The 19,307-nt window shown below is 34.9% G+C and overlaps 1 protein-coding gene and 1 non-coding gene across 2 annotated transcripts in view; both read left to right on the forward strand.

The window, feature by feature from the left end:
• Window positions 1-19,307, forward strand: part of LOC129747994 (paired box pox-neuro protein-like) — a 142,753-nt gene that overhangs the window by 34,769 nt on the left and 88,677 nt on the right. The window lies entirely within an intron of this gene.
• Window positions 15,682-15,802, forward strand: LOC129750218 (small nucleolar RNA SNORA26). The gene has a single exon (XR_008738349.1). It is a non-coding gene; the product is annotated as a small nucleolar RNA SNORA26 (small nucleolar RNA).

A 19,307-nucleotide genomic window follows, 5' to 3' on the forward strand; every position in this document is an offset into this window, starting at 1 on the left:
TGAGACCGGTTGTGGGCAGAATATCTTGATTCTGAATTCAGTCTATCCATCTGCCGTAAGGCTTCGGGTGCGATTTGGACCACCTGGAGTCGCTGATCGATTCCAAAATGGTTGCTCTGGTGCTAACCAATCTGAGAAATCCCTGTGACAGTGTGCTTAGCAAAATCCAAAATTCGGTTGTCTCGGCCAAACAAACCGGCCAAACTATTCCGTTAGTTCTCTTACAAAGTTGGTACCGGTGCGATAACGCGGTGGGCTAGCTAAGCGATTAATGGTTCTAAAAAAGTAAATTAGGAATGTTATTTTTTTTTTTTTGTTTCGATTATAGTCGTTTTACCATCTTTATGGCATTCGCGACTTTATCAACGTTGCAGTTGGCGGATCGTTATTGAAAAACTATCCGGTACAACTGTGTTCGATGTTTACTCTTGGGCTCGAACTCACGGACATCGGCTCAGGAGACAACAGACTTGCCAACTGAGCTATATCACAAGCCCAAATTAGGAATGTTATGAATTTTCCATTCTGTACCAAAACTATTGGAGGTGTAAACCTTATTCGTTAGCCGCAATATTTGACAATTATATTATTGAATACATCTGCGAATAATCCGTATTATCAACATCAAATTTCAAATGCATGATCCAAATTCAGTGAAACTGCTAGGTCTTCTATCAATTTACCTTCATGTCAAGATCGTTGGTATCTTTCAGATATTTGCTAGCAGAGGAGTGAACAATTGATAGTCTTGCTAAGAAATTTGCAACCCTGCAAGTTAGTCCAGGATAATAATCAGACGAAGCAATAAAGGAAAGTCGCTCAATACGAATACCTTTTATAATCTATAACCTATTACAACCTAGAACCTCTAACTAGTCAGTCTGTAACCGTCATTAATAGAATACCTATTTCTAGTTGAGATGATAATTTTGTAGTGGAAATATGGCGTTTCCAGATTTTGTTCAGGGTTCCTTGATAAAGCTTTCACCGATGGCTCAAAAAAGAGTTTTAAAGCTTGTCAATGCTAGCACCAATAATGAGGCTCCTTTGACTCTAAGAAAAGAAAACAAGGAATGAGTAGATTGATGATCATATCGAATATGTTTCAACTGATTTCGACACTCTCTCAGTAGAGCTGTATAGATGAATATTTAGCTGATATCTTAATGTTCATCTCTTCGATACTTATCGTGCTTAGCGATACAAGTCAATTTTGGTAGTCTTTAAGTCTGAACTCTTTTCCGATTTGAGCTACGGCTCATTTATCTAAAATGTTTCTTGCCTTTTGCTCTGGTAGCTATCTTAAAACAATCTTTGTTAAAATTATTTTAGCTATAGACTAGAAAACGCTTTGCGTCTCACAAATATTTTTGGTTTGCACCGATGAAAGTCCAAATCACGTTCGAACGTCTGCATTCATTTCCTTACAATAAACGTTAATCATCATCACGTCTTAGCTACTTTTTTTATAATTAATCAAACGGAATTCCTCATCGCACCAAATCAAGTGTTGCTGTGTTTCATTCTGCGAGAGATAGAAATCCTCGTCTTGCCAAATATACATTCATGATCACTCATCACGCCTAACAAAGCTAGTTCTTTTTTCATATTTCAATCCGGCTGAAGTCCTCATCGCGTCAAAGTTGCAACCATCCTTTTACTATTGGCGGAAATCCTCATCGCGTCAAAATTACAAAAAAGGGTGTGCCATGTTGTAAGGTTAGTAGTAGCAAATACATTTAAAACACAATACCTATAAAACAATGTTAGGTACAAAAAATCCGACGACGGCTTCAAGAAAGTCTCATTGGTATCTACATTTAATCACAGTTGTTTTCCTAAGAAATATTCATATCATTGAGCTTTAATTTTAGCGGAAGTCTGCATCGCGCTAAGCTAGATTGTGTCAGAGATCTCAGATCTAGTTTTAATACCTGGCGGAGGTCTTCGTCGCGCCATTCACCTGACAATCAACATTTCAAACCTTTCGTGGCGGAGGTCTTCGTCGCGCCCGTCTCATTCCCTGTTTTGCGGAAGTCTGCATCGCGCAAAGCTGAAAATCAGGGATTTCAAAACCAATTTAATTCCTGGCGGAGGTCTTCGTCGCGCCATTTATTAAACGATAAATCAACATTTTCGTGGCGGAGGTCTTCGTCGCGCCCATTTGCTTTCCCTGTTTTGCGGAAGTCTGCATCGCGCAAAGCTGAATTTCAGGGGTAACAAAACCAATTTCAATTCTGGCGGAGGTCTTCGTCGCGCCCTTCTACATTCCCTGTTTTGCGGAAGTCTGCATCGCGCAAAGCTGAAAACCAGGGATTTCGAAACCAATTGCATTCCTGGCGGAGGTCTTCGTCACGCCATCCATCAAACAATAAATCAAAATTTTCGTGGCGGAGGTCTTCGTCGCGCCCGTCTCTTTCCCTGTTTTGCGGAAGTCTGCATCGCGCAAAGCTGAAAATCAGGGATTTCAAAACCAATTGATGCCTACGCCGTGCCCATCTGTCTTAAACTTTCCATTTTCAAATCAAGGCTCAGTCTCAACTCCATTTTTACACGGGTTTCCTCGGGGGTTAGTATCAAAGAAGGCTATAGTCACTCAATAAAATTATAATTAAGGGCTTTGTGTACCGTGAACGGCCCTAATTCTGCGCATTTTCATATTCAAACAGAAATATTTCAAGATGTGATGAACAAAATATCCATGAAACAAGCTGAAACTCTTCAGCTACTGTTTATCTTCAAATGCTTCCAATTATTTTGAAATCTGATGAATTGTTCGCGAGAAATGGAAAAAATCAAAATGAATGTAGTAAGCAAATGTTGAAAAATGGCCGCCGTTAGCAGTCCAGCTTAAGTGTTAGGAAAACAAAAAGATCAAATAAAACAGTGTTAAACAGAATTTTCTCATTGGAAATGCCTCTACGGGGAAGATAAAATCATTCTGAACATGACTGCTAAAAAAATTGAGAAAAATAGAAAAAAAAGGTTTTTCTTATCAAAATAATGATTTAGCAGAATCTCTTCTAACCAAGCAGCAAAAACAAAAAAGACATCTTAATATGTAATTTAGCTACTCGAACTGTGCTTCCTACATCTTGTAGCAATTCAAAATAAAACAAAATGGCTGACTCACCAGTTTCCTAGAGTTTCTTGTGAGTTTGTTTTCCCGAGAATAAAAAAAACGGGAAAACCTGGCTGGATCGCCATTTGTGGGATCAGGTTCGGGGAACTCCATACAGGATGCTTACCTAGCGCACACCTGGACACGACGGCGGAACATTCTTCCGGAACATACTTGGGCACTGGGACGTTCGTCATCGCGCGTCGCCTATTCGAGCCGGACTGGTTGCTCAATGACGATGGTGGAAAGGTGTTGGTGTGTGTGTGTGAGCGGTCAATACAAATGTTGCCTATTCACCGAGGGGTGTCCTAATGGCTTTGCAAATGCAATTATAATAAACATATTCTTGGTTGATCATCTGGTATTCCACAATTTTTACCCGTAAAAAAGATGGAAGATTGTAAGAAACTTCAAAAAGATTTGGACGCATTCTCTGCTTTTGTGAACGGATGCAAGCTAAAAGTGAATATCTCCAAATGCTCAACGATTTCGTTTACCAGAAGCAATACTCCGATCCTTTTCAGGTACTCCCTCGGCGGTGATGACATTCAAAGAGTTTCCAGCGTATTGGACTTAGGTGTCACTTTGGATTCCGGATTAAGTTTCAGAGACCACATTAATAACTTGGTATCGGATGGACTTGCACTTTTCGGTGTAGTGCGGCGCTTTGCTGGGGAATTGGAAGATCCATACACTATCAAAAGCCTGTATGTCAGTTTGGTAAGATCTAGATTCGATTTCGCGAGTATAGTCTGGAGGCCAATGTACAATGTCCATATAAGCAGACTGGAAGGAGTACAGAAACGCTTTGTGAGATTCGCTGTCAGGAATCTAGGCTGGAGAGAAAATTTGCCAGATTACGAACACATCTGTTACCTTTTGGATTTGGATTTATTAGAGAACCGACATCGCATAAATGATCTGATGTTTTTTTTAATGAAAATTGAACGCGGTTTGACTAACTCAATTTTTCTGCGCTCCCGATTGACAGCTAACACCAGCAATGAGGTCTTAAGAAGACGAAGACTTTACGCTCCTGAGAATCGCCGAACAAACTACAGTCGCAACGAGCCAGCCCTCAGGTTCATGAGGGAAATAAACAGTGTTAACAGTGTCATTGATTTCAATTTAAGTTTACCTATAATCAAAAATCTTTACATTTTATTACTAAGAAGACAACTGTATGTATGATAATTTTAAGATAGCCGGGATGACGGGCTCAGCCCATATATCCGCCAATAAATAAATAAAAACATGCGTGTCCTCGATGAGATGTATGGAGAAGGCTGATAGAGAGGTATATTTGTTTTACTAAATATATTTGGTAAGATGGCAATTCGGCTCTATTGAGTTTTAGTTGATCAATTTCCTTGTAGATTTCAAGACAGCTCGTAGAATGTGTACACACGTGTGGATTTTTAACAAAGAGATGTCACCACCAGCGTGTAGAGCCGTCAAACCTCATGTCAAAGAAAACGACTCGTGTAACATTTCATAAAGGCAAAACCAGCAGTTGGCTTTAATAAAGAAAAACGTGTTTGAGATTTAGGAACATCTAAGCAAAATCTTTTAAAACATCAATCATCATTTGCTCAAAAACTTATGCTCAATATTCAATTATTGTTCGTTTATTATCAAAAATTGTGTATTTTTTCAGTTTTTTATATTGGCAAGTTTTACCTTATCTTGTTTTTAATTCTGCTTGGCTTTTTTTGTATTGATTTTGAAAATACACACTTCTTTTTAGTCTTACTTGATAAACTAATAATATGCCGTTCTCATGAGCTGATGTAGAGTAAAAAAAGATTGCAAATCTTTTGTATTTATGTTATTGATTTATTGATTTGCAATATAGCAATCTGAGTACATGTCATTCAATTTACTAGCTCTTTATGACTATAATGACTAAACTTTTCATTTTAAGATTCTTATATTTTGTTTACTCTACATACATCATTCCAATACGACTAACCCAAAAATGTGACTTGTTACTGTACCGCCATCTGTTAGCAGCAATCAATTCATCATAATGTTTGAAAATGCGACGGATGGCATAGTTTTTTCCCTCTATCGGTAAAATAATTCAGGAAGCCCCTGAATTAATCCATTGGGACCGAAAACAATGTTTAGAAAGATCTTCCGGCAGAACAATAATGCTTTGTAAGATTGACGTCTCAAACTTATTCGACATCAAAACAGTTTAACAAACAATGGAGACAAATCAGCGTTTGATGTGTGAATCTGGAAATACCTTATCTTAGAATATTCGCAATAAGCCTGAGAGCCATGTAAACAACTTTTTAAATTGTTTCGATACCTTATTTATTGTTTAAACCCAAATTAAGATGTTCACGGCCATTGGTACTCCGACATTTGCATTCTTATTTTGTGCATTTTATTTTTAATTTTTCTGAAGATGGGCGAAACAAATAAGTAAGCCGAAACGTAAGTAAGTTGATTGGATTTATCTTAACTTTTACGGAAAAATATCCACTCAAAAACGATAATACAAATTACAAATTTGAGTTTTTTTTGTGGCGTCACAATAGCAAATTTCTCGCTATTAAATTTTTCCCTTTATGTACGTAAGTTTTACTACATGTCAGTGCTTTAAAGGCTTGTGATATAGCTCAGTTAGCAAGTCAGTTCCTTCCTGAGTCGATTTTCGGCAGTTCGACCCCAAGATTAAACATCGATTATAGTTGTACCGGTTAAGTTTTTAATGATATAAGTCGCGATTGACCTAAAGGTGTTAAATCGACTAAAATCAAAACAAAAAACTGTCAGTGCTTTATTTCTCAGAATTGCACAAAAAATGATTTTTCTACGGCACGGAGAACACTCATCACAGCTTAATTGCGCGGCCATTGGTGCAGGCACGGTACATTATGAAAAGAAAATAATAGTTGACATAGCCCATCCACAACGTTTTTGATTATTTTGTTCAGTTTTGTCTTGCTTGATAGAAACAAGCAGTAGAAAGCCAAAGTTTGCGGGCTTAAATCCTGCTCAAAGCAACGTCGATAATTTGTTCATCATTATTGTTTCCAGTTTTTTTGTTAATTTATTTCTCTGAAAATATTTTAAATCCTGATAAACTCTTCTTTAAAAAACTTGGTAAATTTTTTATTTAATCGTTAACTAATAAATTGAAAACTTTATCTAATGCAAAGGTACAATGTTTAGCTTTTATCGCCCCATACTTTTGACGCAATGACATATTCCAATATTTGCATTAACATCCACGAGCGGCGCTGCCTGGGCGGTATTCAATTAAGGGTAAATTAGTTCTTGGGCCGTTAGCAGAAATGCTGCCTCGGAGTAAAATGTTTTCCCATGCAACAGAACTCCGTCGCCTTTTGACCATGCAACGGAATCGTGCTGATCCATCGCTACCAGCCACCATCATCGCCATCATCATCATAATCGGTTCCCATTCGCCATGCAACTTGAGCTACAACAGGACGAAAGCTTGATGGCTGGCCTCAAGACTGTACCCGGGGAGCCCATCTGATTTCGCGCGTTCGCGCATATCGCGAAACGCTAAACAAGTGTTTATTACAAATCGCTCTTTGAATACATTAATATTTATTATGGAAACTGTTCGGCGTGGGCTTCTGGAACAGTCAAGCTCCGAGAAGGTGTCGAGTGAGTGTAACCAACGCCGGCTATCGTCCGTCGTGTCGGCGGAGGTTTGTCGTTTGGCAAAATCTGCTCTTTTTTTGCCCGCACACACACACCGGTTGCACGCCTTTGAACTAGGGATGTTCGTGAAACTCGGTCCTCCCCGTGGGACTTGGAGGCGGCGATTGGACAAAAGCAGCTAAAGTGTGGGCTTCATGCTGGTTATGCTTATTGAAACACTTAGTACCTGCACACCATGCCAGTTTATAAATATACTTCATCATCCAAACGCCGCAAATCAACGCTCGCGGCTGTTGGTCACGTTAACAAGCGCGGCGACGGACCAAGTGCCAAGTGGAACGTTACTTTGGCACCTCTAGTTAGCTAGATCTGTTTGCTGGATGACTGCTTCCATTCCATCTAATGGAGGCTGCTTCCATTTTAGCGTGATACCTTTCGGCCTTCTGGTTCGGCGCAATTCGGCCTGCCTGTTGATCTCGATTAGAGAGGTGGGTATATCTTTGATGAAGTGTTGTTAGCAATAGGGTATTTGTATCGAATAAAACTACATTATTGCTTCATTCAGCTCAGAAAAAAAGTATTTGAATTTAAACTGAAACGTTTACCCTATTACTCACGCCGTTGATTGGCGCTAGTCGTGTGGTTCCTTGGTGCGGCTTTCGCAGAAATTGATTTCTGAGCACCCTAGTTATCTGTTTAGAGTGTATGTAGAGCCAAGGTGTTTGATTCCTAACGAGCAACGGATTCAGCGATCGTGACAATTAGATTGAAACGGTTTAATTGATTAAATATAAAAAGCAGTATTGCGTTAAAAGGTGTGATTATACGATTAAAATTTAATGTGAACTGAGTCAAGCAATTGCTCATATACTTGTGCCGTTTAAATTAATTTAATATATCTTTAATATATCTAGATATTCTGTTTGATTAAAAGTCATTAATAAAGCTCAAAATATACGGTTTAAAGCTGGATAAATTGATATGAAATTATTTTTAATCTGATAGGTATATTGTGCTTACTTTTCAAAGTTCTTTAAAACGTGTGATAAAACCTGCTAAAAAAACATCATTGAATCAACTTGAATTAAATGTCTAAATTGGATTTTAAACTATCCATTACCAACCTTCCCAAGTCTTAAGTAAGCTGGATCATCTGAATCCTCTGTTGGGCCTCCTAGTGACTATTTCAGTTAAAGGTTTTTGTAAAGAAGCTGCCTTTGGATCAATTGGCCATTCGTTAAAAAGAAGGGAATGAACGAATGGGTAATTTTGACAAATTTTACAGGGTAATGAATTTAAGAAACTAAGGTTGATTATTTGCAAATTACATAGTTAAATTTTAAGTCAGCAAAAAATGCTCATTGTGTTTATAAAAGAGCTGGTTTGTATTCCATGGAGTTGTTCTTAATAAAGGTCTAAGAGTGGAACAGGGCTGTAGGAAGAAGCAACTCATGGAGAGGGAGGAGGGGGGTTTGTTTTGGTGACAATTTTTTTCTATAACATTTTTGCTTGAACTATGAATACTAGACCGCTTCAAGCTTTGTATGAAAATTTCAAATTTATAATTTTTTTTTTGTTGTTTTAAAGTTGTATTTTAGACTTTCAAAAAACCTTTCATAATTATTTTTTATGTAACATGTTCAAAAAATTTCTTTTTGGACGCATAAGCAAAAAAATTGTTACAACACAATTTGTTTTTTTTTTTCGTTTGATTTGAGAATGAGTATGAGAATAAACTCGGGCAAAATCCGGGCTTTTTGATGAAATCCAGAAAACCGGCCCGAACCGCACTTTTCCGGACTAACCCGGATAATACTGGGCAATCTGGCAACCTTACTCTAGCCAGAAAAATCTGCCATTTATTAAAAATTTTCATTGAATTTAGATTTTTGATATTTCAATAGTTAGGTTGCCAGAATGTTTTCATCAGCACGTAGCCGGGCCAGATAAATCCTGGCTAATCTATCGAAAAACCTTAAAAAATCCGGGCATTTGATGCTAAATGTCGACCAAAAATCAAGGCAAATTTGATTAAAACTCATCACAAATCAAGAAAAAAAATCTTGAAATTTTTTTTTATCAGCAGTATTTTAATCGTATTCTAGGTTTACAAAAAAAAAACTTTATGATTACTTTAATAAAACTTTCCCGAAAAACTATAAAACACAATTTTGTTTGATTGTTTGGGCAAATAAAATGGATAAAACCGAGCTTTTTCAATGAAATCCGGGCAACCGGGCTATCTGGCAACCTTATTATAACTTTTTTTCGTGAAAGACTTAGCTTCCTCATGTTTCATGAGGCTTAAGACTAGTCAAAACCAATAATTAAAGACAAATTATATTTCAAGCTTTTTTCGAAATTTTTTGGATCATCAATCAATCATTTTTCTTTCATACAAATCTCTATACAGAATTGAATCCCGTTGCGCTAATTCTGGAACCAAGAAAATCATTTCAAATTGTACACTGAAGCTTGGTGACCCAGAAGTCACCGAAAAAAAACATGTGTAAGCAAAAAGTAATTTTTTGCAGCGCTCGAATGCATACATATAGAAAATTTAAAAAAATTGTAGGATTTAGCTAATATTCAGGTTCAAGTTATTTCACATTAAAAGTTATTAATTTATACCGTTTCTGTCGAAAATGAGTACTACCATTTTTAAGAAGTTTTAAAAATAAATATGGGATTTTAAGGATTAAATTAAAAAAATGCATATTCAATTAAATTCACTCATTATAAGCTTGTTTTTTCTTAACCACACGCATTACCAATTAAAGCATGCATCGGTGAAAATGTGTTAAATATGTTCTGGAAATAATAGTAAGAAATTAGGTTTGCTTTTTAAAATTTGATTAACTGTCTACTCTTGTAAACACGAATAAACTTTTAAAAATATAGGTAGAAATATTGTTTTGGAAAAGTCTGCAATACCAATAAAATATATTTCCAGCTGAATCATCACTTGAAAATTAAGTACAAGTTCTTTGGCCAACAAAAAAAAATCATTATTAATTTTGTTCATAATAAGAGTCCTGTGAATAGCTATGCTAAAATCTAGATTTTTCAAACAACGAAATTCTGAAAATAAATATAAATTTTATTCTATATTAATGATTTCTTCTTGTTGTGTAAATTGACTCTGAGAGTGTATAACATTTAAATTTTGAATCACAAATGAAAATCTCGTGTGAGCTTTCATTAAGTCGCATGAAACATCTTAGGAATTCACAGAAAACTGATGCTAAAGTTATCAAAACAATTTTAAATTTTTTTTTTTTACAAATAGAATATGTTGTCCAGGCTACAAATATTCTGAAGGGAAAGAAGATACGGCAAGTTTAAGTCAGTTTTTGTTTTTTTCGTTATAAAACTCATTGTTTAAATTTTGTTACATACAGTAATGAAAGCTCACGCGAGAAATTATGGAACTACGATGTCCTAAAAATTGATTCCGTAAGCAATTTCTCACATTGACATTTTAACCTTTAATAAGACTTAACTTCGAGCTGAAACTGAATTTTTGATTTCAATTTCGAACCTGAATCCTGTATTTTCAACCTGAGTTGGAAAACTGAATTTCAAATTTGAGCACGATTGTGGAATCTGAATTCCAGATAATAATAAATACTAATTATGCACCATAAAATTAAATTTGTATTAGATTCCTCAACCAGAAATATCTTATTGGAATTCTGAATCTTTGGTTTTCAATATAAATCTTCCTTCAATTATTCATTCGTAATTCAACTTATGATTCTGAATGAAAATGGCAAAGAATGAAACTGTTTCACCATTATGAAACTTAATTGGTTCAAATTCTGAAAATGAATGAATAGTAAAAATTTCAAATCCAAAAATGGTTTAAAATTTTGAATATTTTCTTTCATACTCTGGAACGATGAGTTCAAAAATGAAAATTTCATCTAATTTAAGTTTTAAACACAAAACCACAATTAGAGTCAGGATTTTTTCCCAACCGGGCAAAACTCGAGACTTTTGTTTCCAAACTTCCCCCAAAATCCGGCCAATATTCAGGCAAATTTGTAAATTTTCCAATACCAATAATACAGTAAAACACTAGAAAAATCTTTTTCAAAACTCATAATCATAAAGACACAATTGAGAATGTTATTAATTTTTATCAACAAGTGAGAAAATTTTTGAAAAAAACTGTTGTAGAATTGTGTACCTTGGTGGGAAAAAAAATCGAAAGTTTGTCTATAGTCCTGAGTCAAAATTGTCAATCCTGAATCATTAAGTCGTTCTTAAAAAAATGTTAAGGAAAGTGAAATAATGAGTATGGAGAATAACATTACGCCTGGCAGTTTTGGACCCTCATGGTTTAAACTCCATCCTAATTATAAAAAAAATCGAAGTATAAGAATGCTTAGAATTTTTTTTATTAAAGGGCAAGCTTATGAAAAATAGCCTTCACTTCATAAAACTGCATTGGAGAAAAAGAAATTTTCAGCAACAATGTTTTCGGGAAACATTTTTATGTGATGTGAAAGTTTTTTGAAGCTTGGTAAAATTCTTCCGAAATTATGTGCATGATAGATTATTTCACTTTTGAAAAAATGCCGTTATAAGCAAAAAGCTTTTTCGCAAATTGTGAAATTGCCAATCTTCTTCATACACAAGTTCATCTATGAGATATTTTGAACATTGTATACATAAGCTTTATTTCGATGTTCATTTCGTGAAACATTGATCTACGTTCAAATGAAATATGAAGATATTTAATAAAAAAAAACATTTTGATAAGTATAACGGAAGGCAAACATGCAGATTGCTTCTTAATCTTTTTACCTGTAAATGGTTCCTTTTGAATGATTTAATGTTTTTAAGACCAGACCGATCTGAGAACCTTGAGAAAATTTAGAAACAACAGAAATTGAATCTCGTGTTATTCGTATAGTAGATCGAAAATGCGATTTTTATTAATTGAAATAAATTTCTCCGATCGAAAACTATCGGTTTTGGTTATTAAAGTCAAAGATGTTGTCTCTAAATAGATGAAAAAATTTGCACATGAAGTTAAAGTGTCTCGAGAAAATGCTGATGGCGCACAGTTCGGACTTGTCGCATTCCGACCATGCAAAGAAAATAGCTTATGTCTGAGTCATGACCCGGTTTCCCGGATGTTATTAAAAGAAGCCCGGATTTGGCCCGAATTTATTAAGGCCTTTAAAATGGTGTAGCAATAATAATGAAAGATTATAAGAAAGATTTAAAATCTGCTTAAAGTTGAGATGAAAACGATATTTTTTCTCGATTTTTGAAGAGTTATTCCTGGGGTTTGACAAAATTTGCACGGGTATTGCCCGGTTTTTCTGGTAGATAATTTTAAAATGAAGTGTCCGGATTTTGTCAGGTTTTCAAATAAAATAGTCCGGATTTGTCCGGCCCGAATACGTCCTGAAAAAAAAAACTGACATCCTTATTTGAACTTCTTAAAAACCATCCCACGTAGTACAACTATTGTTTCAGGTCCTCAGGTTTTGGGATTTAGGGTTCAAAGTTTCCCATTGTGCGTTGTTATGTATGTGGAAGTTAAAGTGAATCAAATGCTTAGAATTTATAATTAACCTTATACCACCTTAAACTTGTTGTTCACCAAATAATATTCAGCCGCTTGCTCTCATTTTTTTCTGTCAAAAATAAATTGATTGACCTCTAGAATGATGATGGTGCAAAAAAAGAAGGATAAAGCAGGGGGTGACAATCTGGTTCTTCTTGCAAACAAGAATCTTTTTCTTTATTTCTATCCATCGGGAGAAACGTTTATGGTGTTTTCCTCTCAAAGCAGTACAGAGTTGAAAAAGTCAAAATTTCATCCAATGAGGAACCAGAATGATTGTTGTGTTAGTGTGCAATCATTCATAATTCTCTAGGTTTTGACATCTAGTCCGGTTCCTTGACAGCAAAATGTCAGGTTTGTTATGGGCCTAAAAATCGTGGGCCCGTAATTTTGATGGTTGTCAAAATAAATGACAAAGGATAGGGTTGTCACCCCCCTGGGATAAAGTGAACTCTCAACATTGTGGTGTGGAATGTGTCAATAGTTTTTCAGCATCTTGTACGCGTTTAATTTGTTTCAAAACAATACTGCCTGATTTACTTATATCCAGTGTTCGGCATCGCTAACTGAAAAGTTAGCGGCGCTAATTAGATCGCCAACTCGGTCAAAGTTAGCGATCGCTAATTAAAGCCGCTAAATGTTGCGTAAAAGTTATCGATCTATAATAAAGCGCTAATCGCTAATCGATAGTAGAAAGTTTTGAAAAAGATAAGCAAAACACAATTTTTCAGCCATCTTTAATTATAATATTGACTAGAAAAGTTGTTAAATGATATCAATAGGGGCAGTTTTCGAACTTATTTTGTAATATTTCTGTACATATCAGTTGCGTCAGTCCACTTTTAGTTTTAGTTAGGGCTGTCCCAACGGTAGATGCAAAACACGGTTTTCGACCACGCTAAAACATTTCGGCTGGCACCGGAGACGTATATTGCTGTTTTAGCACAGTTATCGATTTCAAAATTCCCAACAGTTATACGCCTTTGTTCCAAATTCATGCAAATTTGGAACAGGATTTCAAAATATACGACAGACCCGACAGACCGATTTAGTTCACGGTGAGAAAATTTTAGCCAACAATGATTGAGTAACATTGGGTGTGATAATAGTTTCTTTTTGAGATATTATTTGAATTTTTTTTTCGCTTCAACCAGCCTATACGTAACATAAATTGAGAATAGATATTAATAAAAACCATATCAAGTATAAATAATAGATGTCACATTATTCTCGATTTAATATAATTAAATTAAAAAGCTTTTCATTTGGGCTCGACGAATTAGTGAATCCAGCCAGCGTTCTAAAATTTGAAAAAAATTATACGAAAAGAAAATTTTCATACTTTTTTTAAGTAGTCAAAATGTCTAGCGGTCTTCGGGAAAGTTAATCATTAAGTTGATCTTTATTTTCAAAATATCGACAATGTTTTATAGTTTTCCCAAACAAGTGAAAATTTTGTATAATGATTTTTCACCTATTTTCAAAAGGTATCTCGATAACAAGAGCTAAATAAAATAATCTTACGAAATATAAAACTAGCTGAACGAATTTTTATCAACCAATGACATTTATTGTAGTTTCCTCGTTGTATAGTATAGTTGAAATCATTGTTCTGTCAAAAAGAAAATTCGTAGAGTTAATTTTAAGACAATTAACCGTGAAACTCAAAACTTATGCAATTTTTCTAATAAAATGGGTTTTTTCTTCTCAATTATTGAGTGTCTGCAATGAAAGTGTTTCCGTTTTAAATTTGCTCTTACACCGGTGGGGAGTGGGTGTTTTAGCCGATTCTAAAATTTCAAATTTTGCTAAAACTGGTATACTTAAAACCAATATTTACGCCTGAACCGTTGCAGGTGCCCTTAGCGTATTAGCTGAAAAGTAAAAGGAAAAAAAAATTGGAATCAAATTTTTCAAAATACTCACCCGCTTATTAATTTTTTTACATCAGTTAATGCAAAGATTCTCTTTAGGTAGATGTTTTGTTTTGTCCCAAATAGTTTTTCATTTATTTGAACAATAATACACTTATTTTGTTCTGGAAATTCCAATTTTTCACAACTTTTTCATTTCTTTGATATTCATAGAAGGCTTGTGCTTAAGACATAAATTCAAGTGAAGGCAATTAAAAAAGACGCTCATTTCCATGATTCCAGTCAAAATCGAGATCGAATAGCTTCTGAAATAAATCTTTAACGAAAATTTAAAAATTTAAATCTGAATGATGCCGAATTTATGATCTATAAGTCAAGGGCCGAATTAACACTTGAAAGAGTTAGCGTTCTTCAGTTAGCGGAACTAAAAATTAGCGGAACTTTCTTATCCGCTAGCTGAAGGAAAATATAGCGAGAAAATTAATTCGCTAACCGAAAGTTAGCGGACTAATTAGCGATTAGCGGATTAGCGTTTTTGTGCCGGACACTGCTTATATCCCATACTTACGCAACTGTCCGAGGCAAATTCAATACCAAATACGTTATTCTCCATAAGCTAACGATAACTTGAGTAGTAAAGTTTTTTAACACCCAGTTTATATATGAAGGTGTCTACATTAACGTGCTCTAGATATTTTTTTGGCGCATGCTTCTTTGATTCTACATACTGAATCATCTAGCTCCAGACATAATAAACACATTTCGTAGCCATTTTCAACTCAAATTCAAACCATTATCATCTGTCTCACCCATATCGTGAGAATCTAAACTTTCATTGGTCGTCAAACTTTGAAGCAAACTGCAGCGTGTACTTTTCTGCAAATGTTATGACCTTTGCTGTCTCGAACTGCACAATTAAAAATCTAAAACTTCGCACAAACGCAAAAATGTTACAATATAAGCTAGCGAAACTCCGAAACTGACCAAATGATACCTGCCACATCAAATGAACAGTAACAATAACAGACAACTACAAAAAAAACGTAAATAAAAATAAACAACGACCGCATTCGGACTTGTTTAGGCTTCTCAGGTTTAATTTCTATCTGCACACATGTTGCAGATCCTAAATACTCATGCTAAAAACGGTGCCGCCACTTGTCCGTATCTGGGGCCTCTTTTGGATCGGCTAGCTAGGTGTATGCTAATTTAATTTGCAATTTTATTGACCTAAGGCTTGAACATTTTATCGCCACTAAACGATCTTGAAAATTGTGAGAAATTGCAGATCCGTTTGAAATTAAACCAAGACGCGGTCGAGTATTGAGCGTAGCCGTGTTGTTTCAGCTGCGATGTGCTACCGAAGAACGTCAGCTAAGCTGGGCTCAGTTTAGTTGGTTTGTTGTTGGTTGCTGGTGCTTCTCAATCTAACGTTAATTAGTGATCTTTTTGCCCCCGTTCGGTAGGGAGATGTTTTTTTTCCTTTAAATGTACATATGTTGGCAAAAAATGTAACTACCCAACATCTTCAGAAGAAGCTGTAATGTTCCTCTTCAGATGGTTTCGGTAGCTATCGCTCATATCAGCCAGCAAGTTACGATTAGATAGTGCAGACCACTGTTTGGAGGGTACTTAAATTTTACGGCTCCCAACAACGGTAGTGTAATAATTTGTAACACTCACTGGTGAAATTAAATTAAATTAGACGCTCCGGAGCAGCTTTTTTCCTTTGTGAATGAAAGCTCTGGCAATCGTAGCCCAAGGCCATCCTTCCGCCGTTGTCTTACGACTTTTATACGGATATCGGACAAATCCCATCTACATACGCGTCTTCCACCAAGGCAGATCGTGACTTGGCTAAGCGTTTCTCCGAACTAGCGGAAATATGAAATTTCATTCAACTTTGTTTAAACGACATTCGGGACAGGTACCTACATCGACCCAAAACATGTAGCCGGGGTCAACCGAGGAGCAAACTCGTAAAAATGGACCCTACTATTTGGCCCACAGCATCTTGGCAACCGAATAGTCCCGCCGCGTACAGGAATCACTCCGATGGACTGCCTTTACTTTTTTTTGTGTTTTTTGTACCTCAACGATTGTCGTCGAACGGCAGCAGCAAGCATTAATTTTATGAATGAAAATAAACCAACTAAGAGAAGACACTTACAGGGAGACAACGAACCGGGAGACGAAAAAACAATTAAAAGTGCGCGCGGAGTTGTCTCCCGCGTTTCATGTCGATCAAAAAACAAACATCAAGCAACCACTTCGCAGTTGAACCACGGCCACGATCGCTTAGACACGGTGGGTTTGTGATGGGCTAGGTTGTCCAAAAAAAAACTTTCTTCATCCTCTTCGAGAATTATAGCCTTAGAAGAGTTCAAAAAAGAAGCTAATTTTGTCGAAAGACTATCAACGCGCATGTTTTTTTTAGACCATGTAATAGAAATCAGTGAAAATCAATGAAAACCCTGGAGTCAAAAATGCTTCGTTTTGGTTCAAAACTCCTCCATGATTTTTTGCAGAATTTGAACGTAACGTTACATGAATAAATTTTGATATTTATATTTAAATTTTGTTCTGAAAAATCATAATCATATTTGTGTCTTTGTGGATCTGAACTTGCTAATGATTTTAATGAACTTTGTTGAAGACCGTAACTTCGTACCTTGTCAAGCAAATAGTTATTGGCGGTCCTTTGGCATTGAAAAACAATCAATTTGATTGAAATCACTGCTGGTGCCTAGCGAAATATTGCTTGAAAAGTAGTTATGCAATACCTCGGTAGACTCCGGCAGTGATGTCAATTAAATGGCCTCAGATCGACTCATTCTAATATATTTATTTAATATATAGAACTTCAGAAGTTGATTATTACATTCAGGTGGAAATTGTAATAGTTATGAATATGGTAACCCAACAAACATAAAATCGCATATGAATCATCTTAATAAAATAAAAAAAAATGAAGAATTTAGAAACTCAGAAGTTGAAGCAAATACAAAACTAATAACCATTTCTACGAGATAAATATAGCCATACCTACGGGGGCAAAGTAGTGACAATTTTTCCAAAATGAATAAAATTCTGCCATTGAAAATTCCATCTGTGTGAGTTTGAAGAACCGACTATTTTGTCTGAGAAATCTTTTCCAAAAATTTAGTTTTTCTTTAGTTTTAAGAGAAAATAAGGTTCCGATGCAAATCCCACTGTTTCATTTCGTGGTCTTGAATTTATAAAATTGGTTTTGGGATTTCAGATAAGAAAGTTGAAGGGGAAAATAATGAAGAACAATTCGCAATAATACTTTATTTAGTTCAAATCAAGCTTTGATCACTTAGATCAGTGGTTAAAAAACTTTTTTCAGTCACCGCCATAAATTTTTTAACTGAACGCTCCTCTGAGCAGAAAAAATGCTTTCAGTAAAAGGGTAGGCATAAAAGTGGCCACACCATAAAATTTCGATATTTCATTGTAGTATAATTCGAAACGTTTGAAGAAGCACGCATAAAAAGTGATGTAATTTACTTTAGAATACCAAAATTATAACACTTAACCTAACAATTGTAGCACGCCAAACTTCAAGTTCATTCAAAATCAAATTGCTTTAAACTTTAAGATAGTTATGAACAAAATATTAAATTTTCACGACAAACAGCTTGAAAACATAAAAGTTGTCTAAACACAAAACGCCTATCTTTATTTTGATAAACGAAATTTTTAGAAATCGGATTTGCCGTTTTTGCTAAGAAAATACTGAGTGTTATTATGATGAAATAGCATTCAAAAGTATAATAAATACTATTTTTCTAGTTCAAATAAATTTAAAAAAAAATATGTATGAAACGTGAAAAACTTAATTCCAGACCTAATTTGTAATGTTTTTTTTTTATTTTAAAAAAAATATTTTATTTTTTTATTTTTAAGGCAATGCTCTTGAAAGATTTTATAGCTTTGCTGTTATTGCTTTTTTGTATAATTTATATAGAGTTTACAAAAACAGATAAACGTTATTCTGTGCACTTACAGACCTTTTTTGCTCAACCTGGCAATATTTTCGTTTTAAGAGTTCTTCAATGTCGTATCGTAAAGTTTTCTAATGGGCATTGTGTTCATCGCCCCCTAGGAGGTCTCAACGACGCCAGTGGGTGGTAGGAAACCACTGTTTCAGATTGATGGGTTTAAAAAGAATTTTAATAGTTTTTTTTCGTCGAAATATGCATAAAAACTCATTTGAAGATTTTATTTGTGGTTCGAACGCTGTTGATTAGATTCGATAAAAATTCAAGTTTCAAGTTGTTTTTATTCACCATTCTGATATTTTTTTTTTTTTTTTAAACTGCCTGGAGTTTACTCAAAGTATCCCGGAAGCAGCCCGGTTTTTGTATGAAAAGTCTCGAGAAAAACAACTCGAAAATTCTCATCTTAAATGGTTGGTTGAAAAAAAGTAGAGACACCTGAAATTCGGAGTCAAAAAACTACATATGACTAATAAATAATAAAATGATCTATTTTTTAAACTCCACGAGTTTTTGAAAGGATCATAGATTTCTTTGTCTGCATGAAATATATAAAATATTTAAAAATATCGTTTGTATAAAAAGTGTCTTGAGGTCCATTGCATAGTATAATGTAAGCTAAAGTTCATAGTTTATTGCATGACTTTTCTTGAAATGAGAATAGCAGGTATTGGTTCAGTGAAATAATAACATTTTAATTCGAATTACACAACTGAACAGGTTTGAAGTCGCTATTTTGAATATTTTGAAAGTTATGGCATAGTCAAGTTGAAAAATAATTTTTGAAATTCTTAATTCATTTCAATACGATTTTGCAATTTTCTTCCAAATCTTGTTTTTTGGTGCGGAAAGGTGTCTGTGATTGGTTGATTTTTAAAAAAAATTTTAGAACTAACAGCAATTTTACAAAAACTTCTATTTTAAAAAAAATATTTTTTAAATTTTTCCACCTACTTTGTTTGGTATCTCACTCATGCAATGAAATATTATAATCAGAATACCATGAGCTAGTTCATTTTAAGCTCTAGATTATTTCTATGAATGCACCACTCAAAAATTTT

This window comes from Uranotaenia lowii, chromosome 2 (assembly GCF_029784155.1).
Source record: "Uranotaenia lowii strain MFRU-FL chromosome 2, ASM2978415v1, whole genome shotgun sequence".
Classification (NCBI taxonomy): Eukaryota; Metazoa; Arthropoda; class Insecta; order Diptera; family Culicidae; genus Uranotaenia; species Uranotaenia lowii.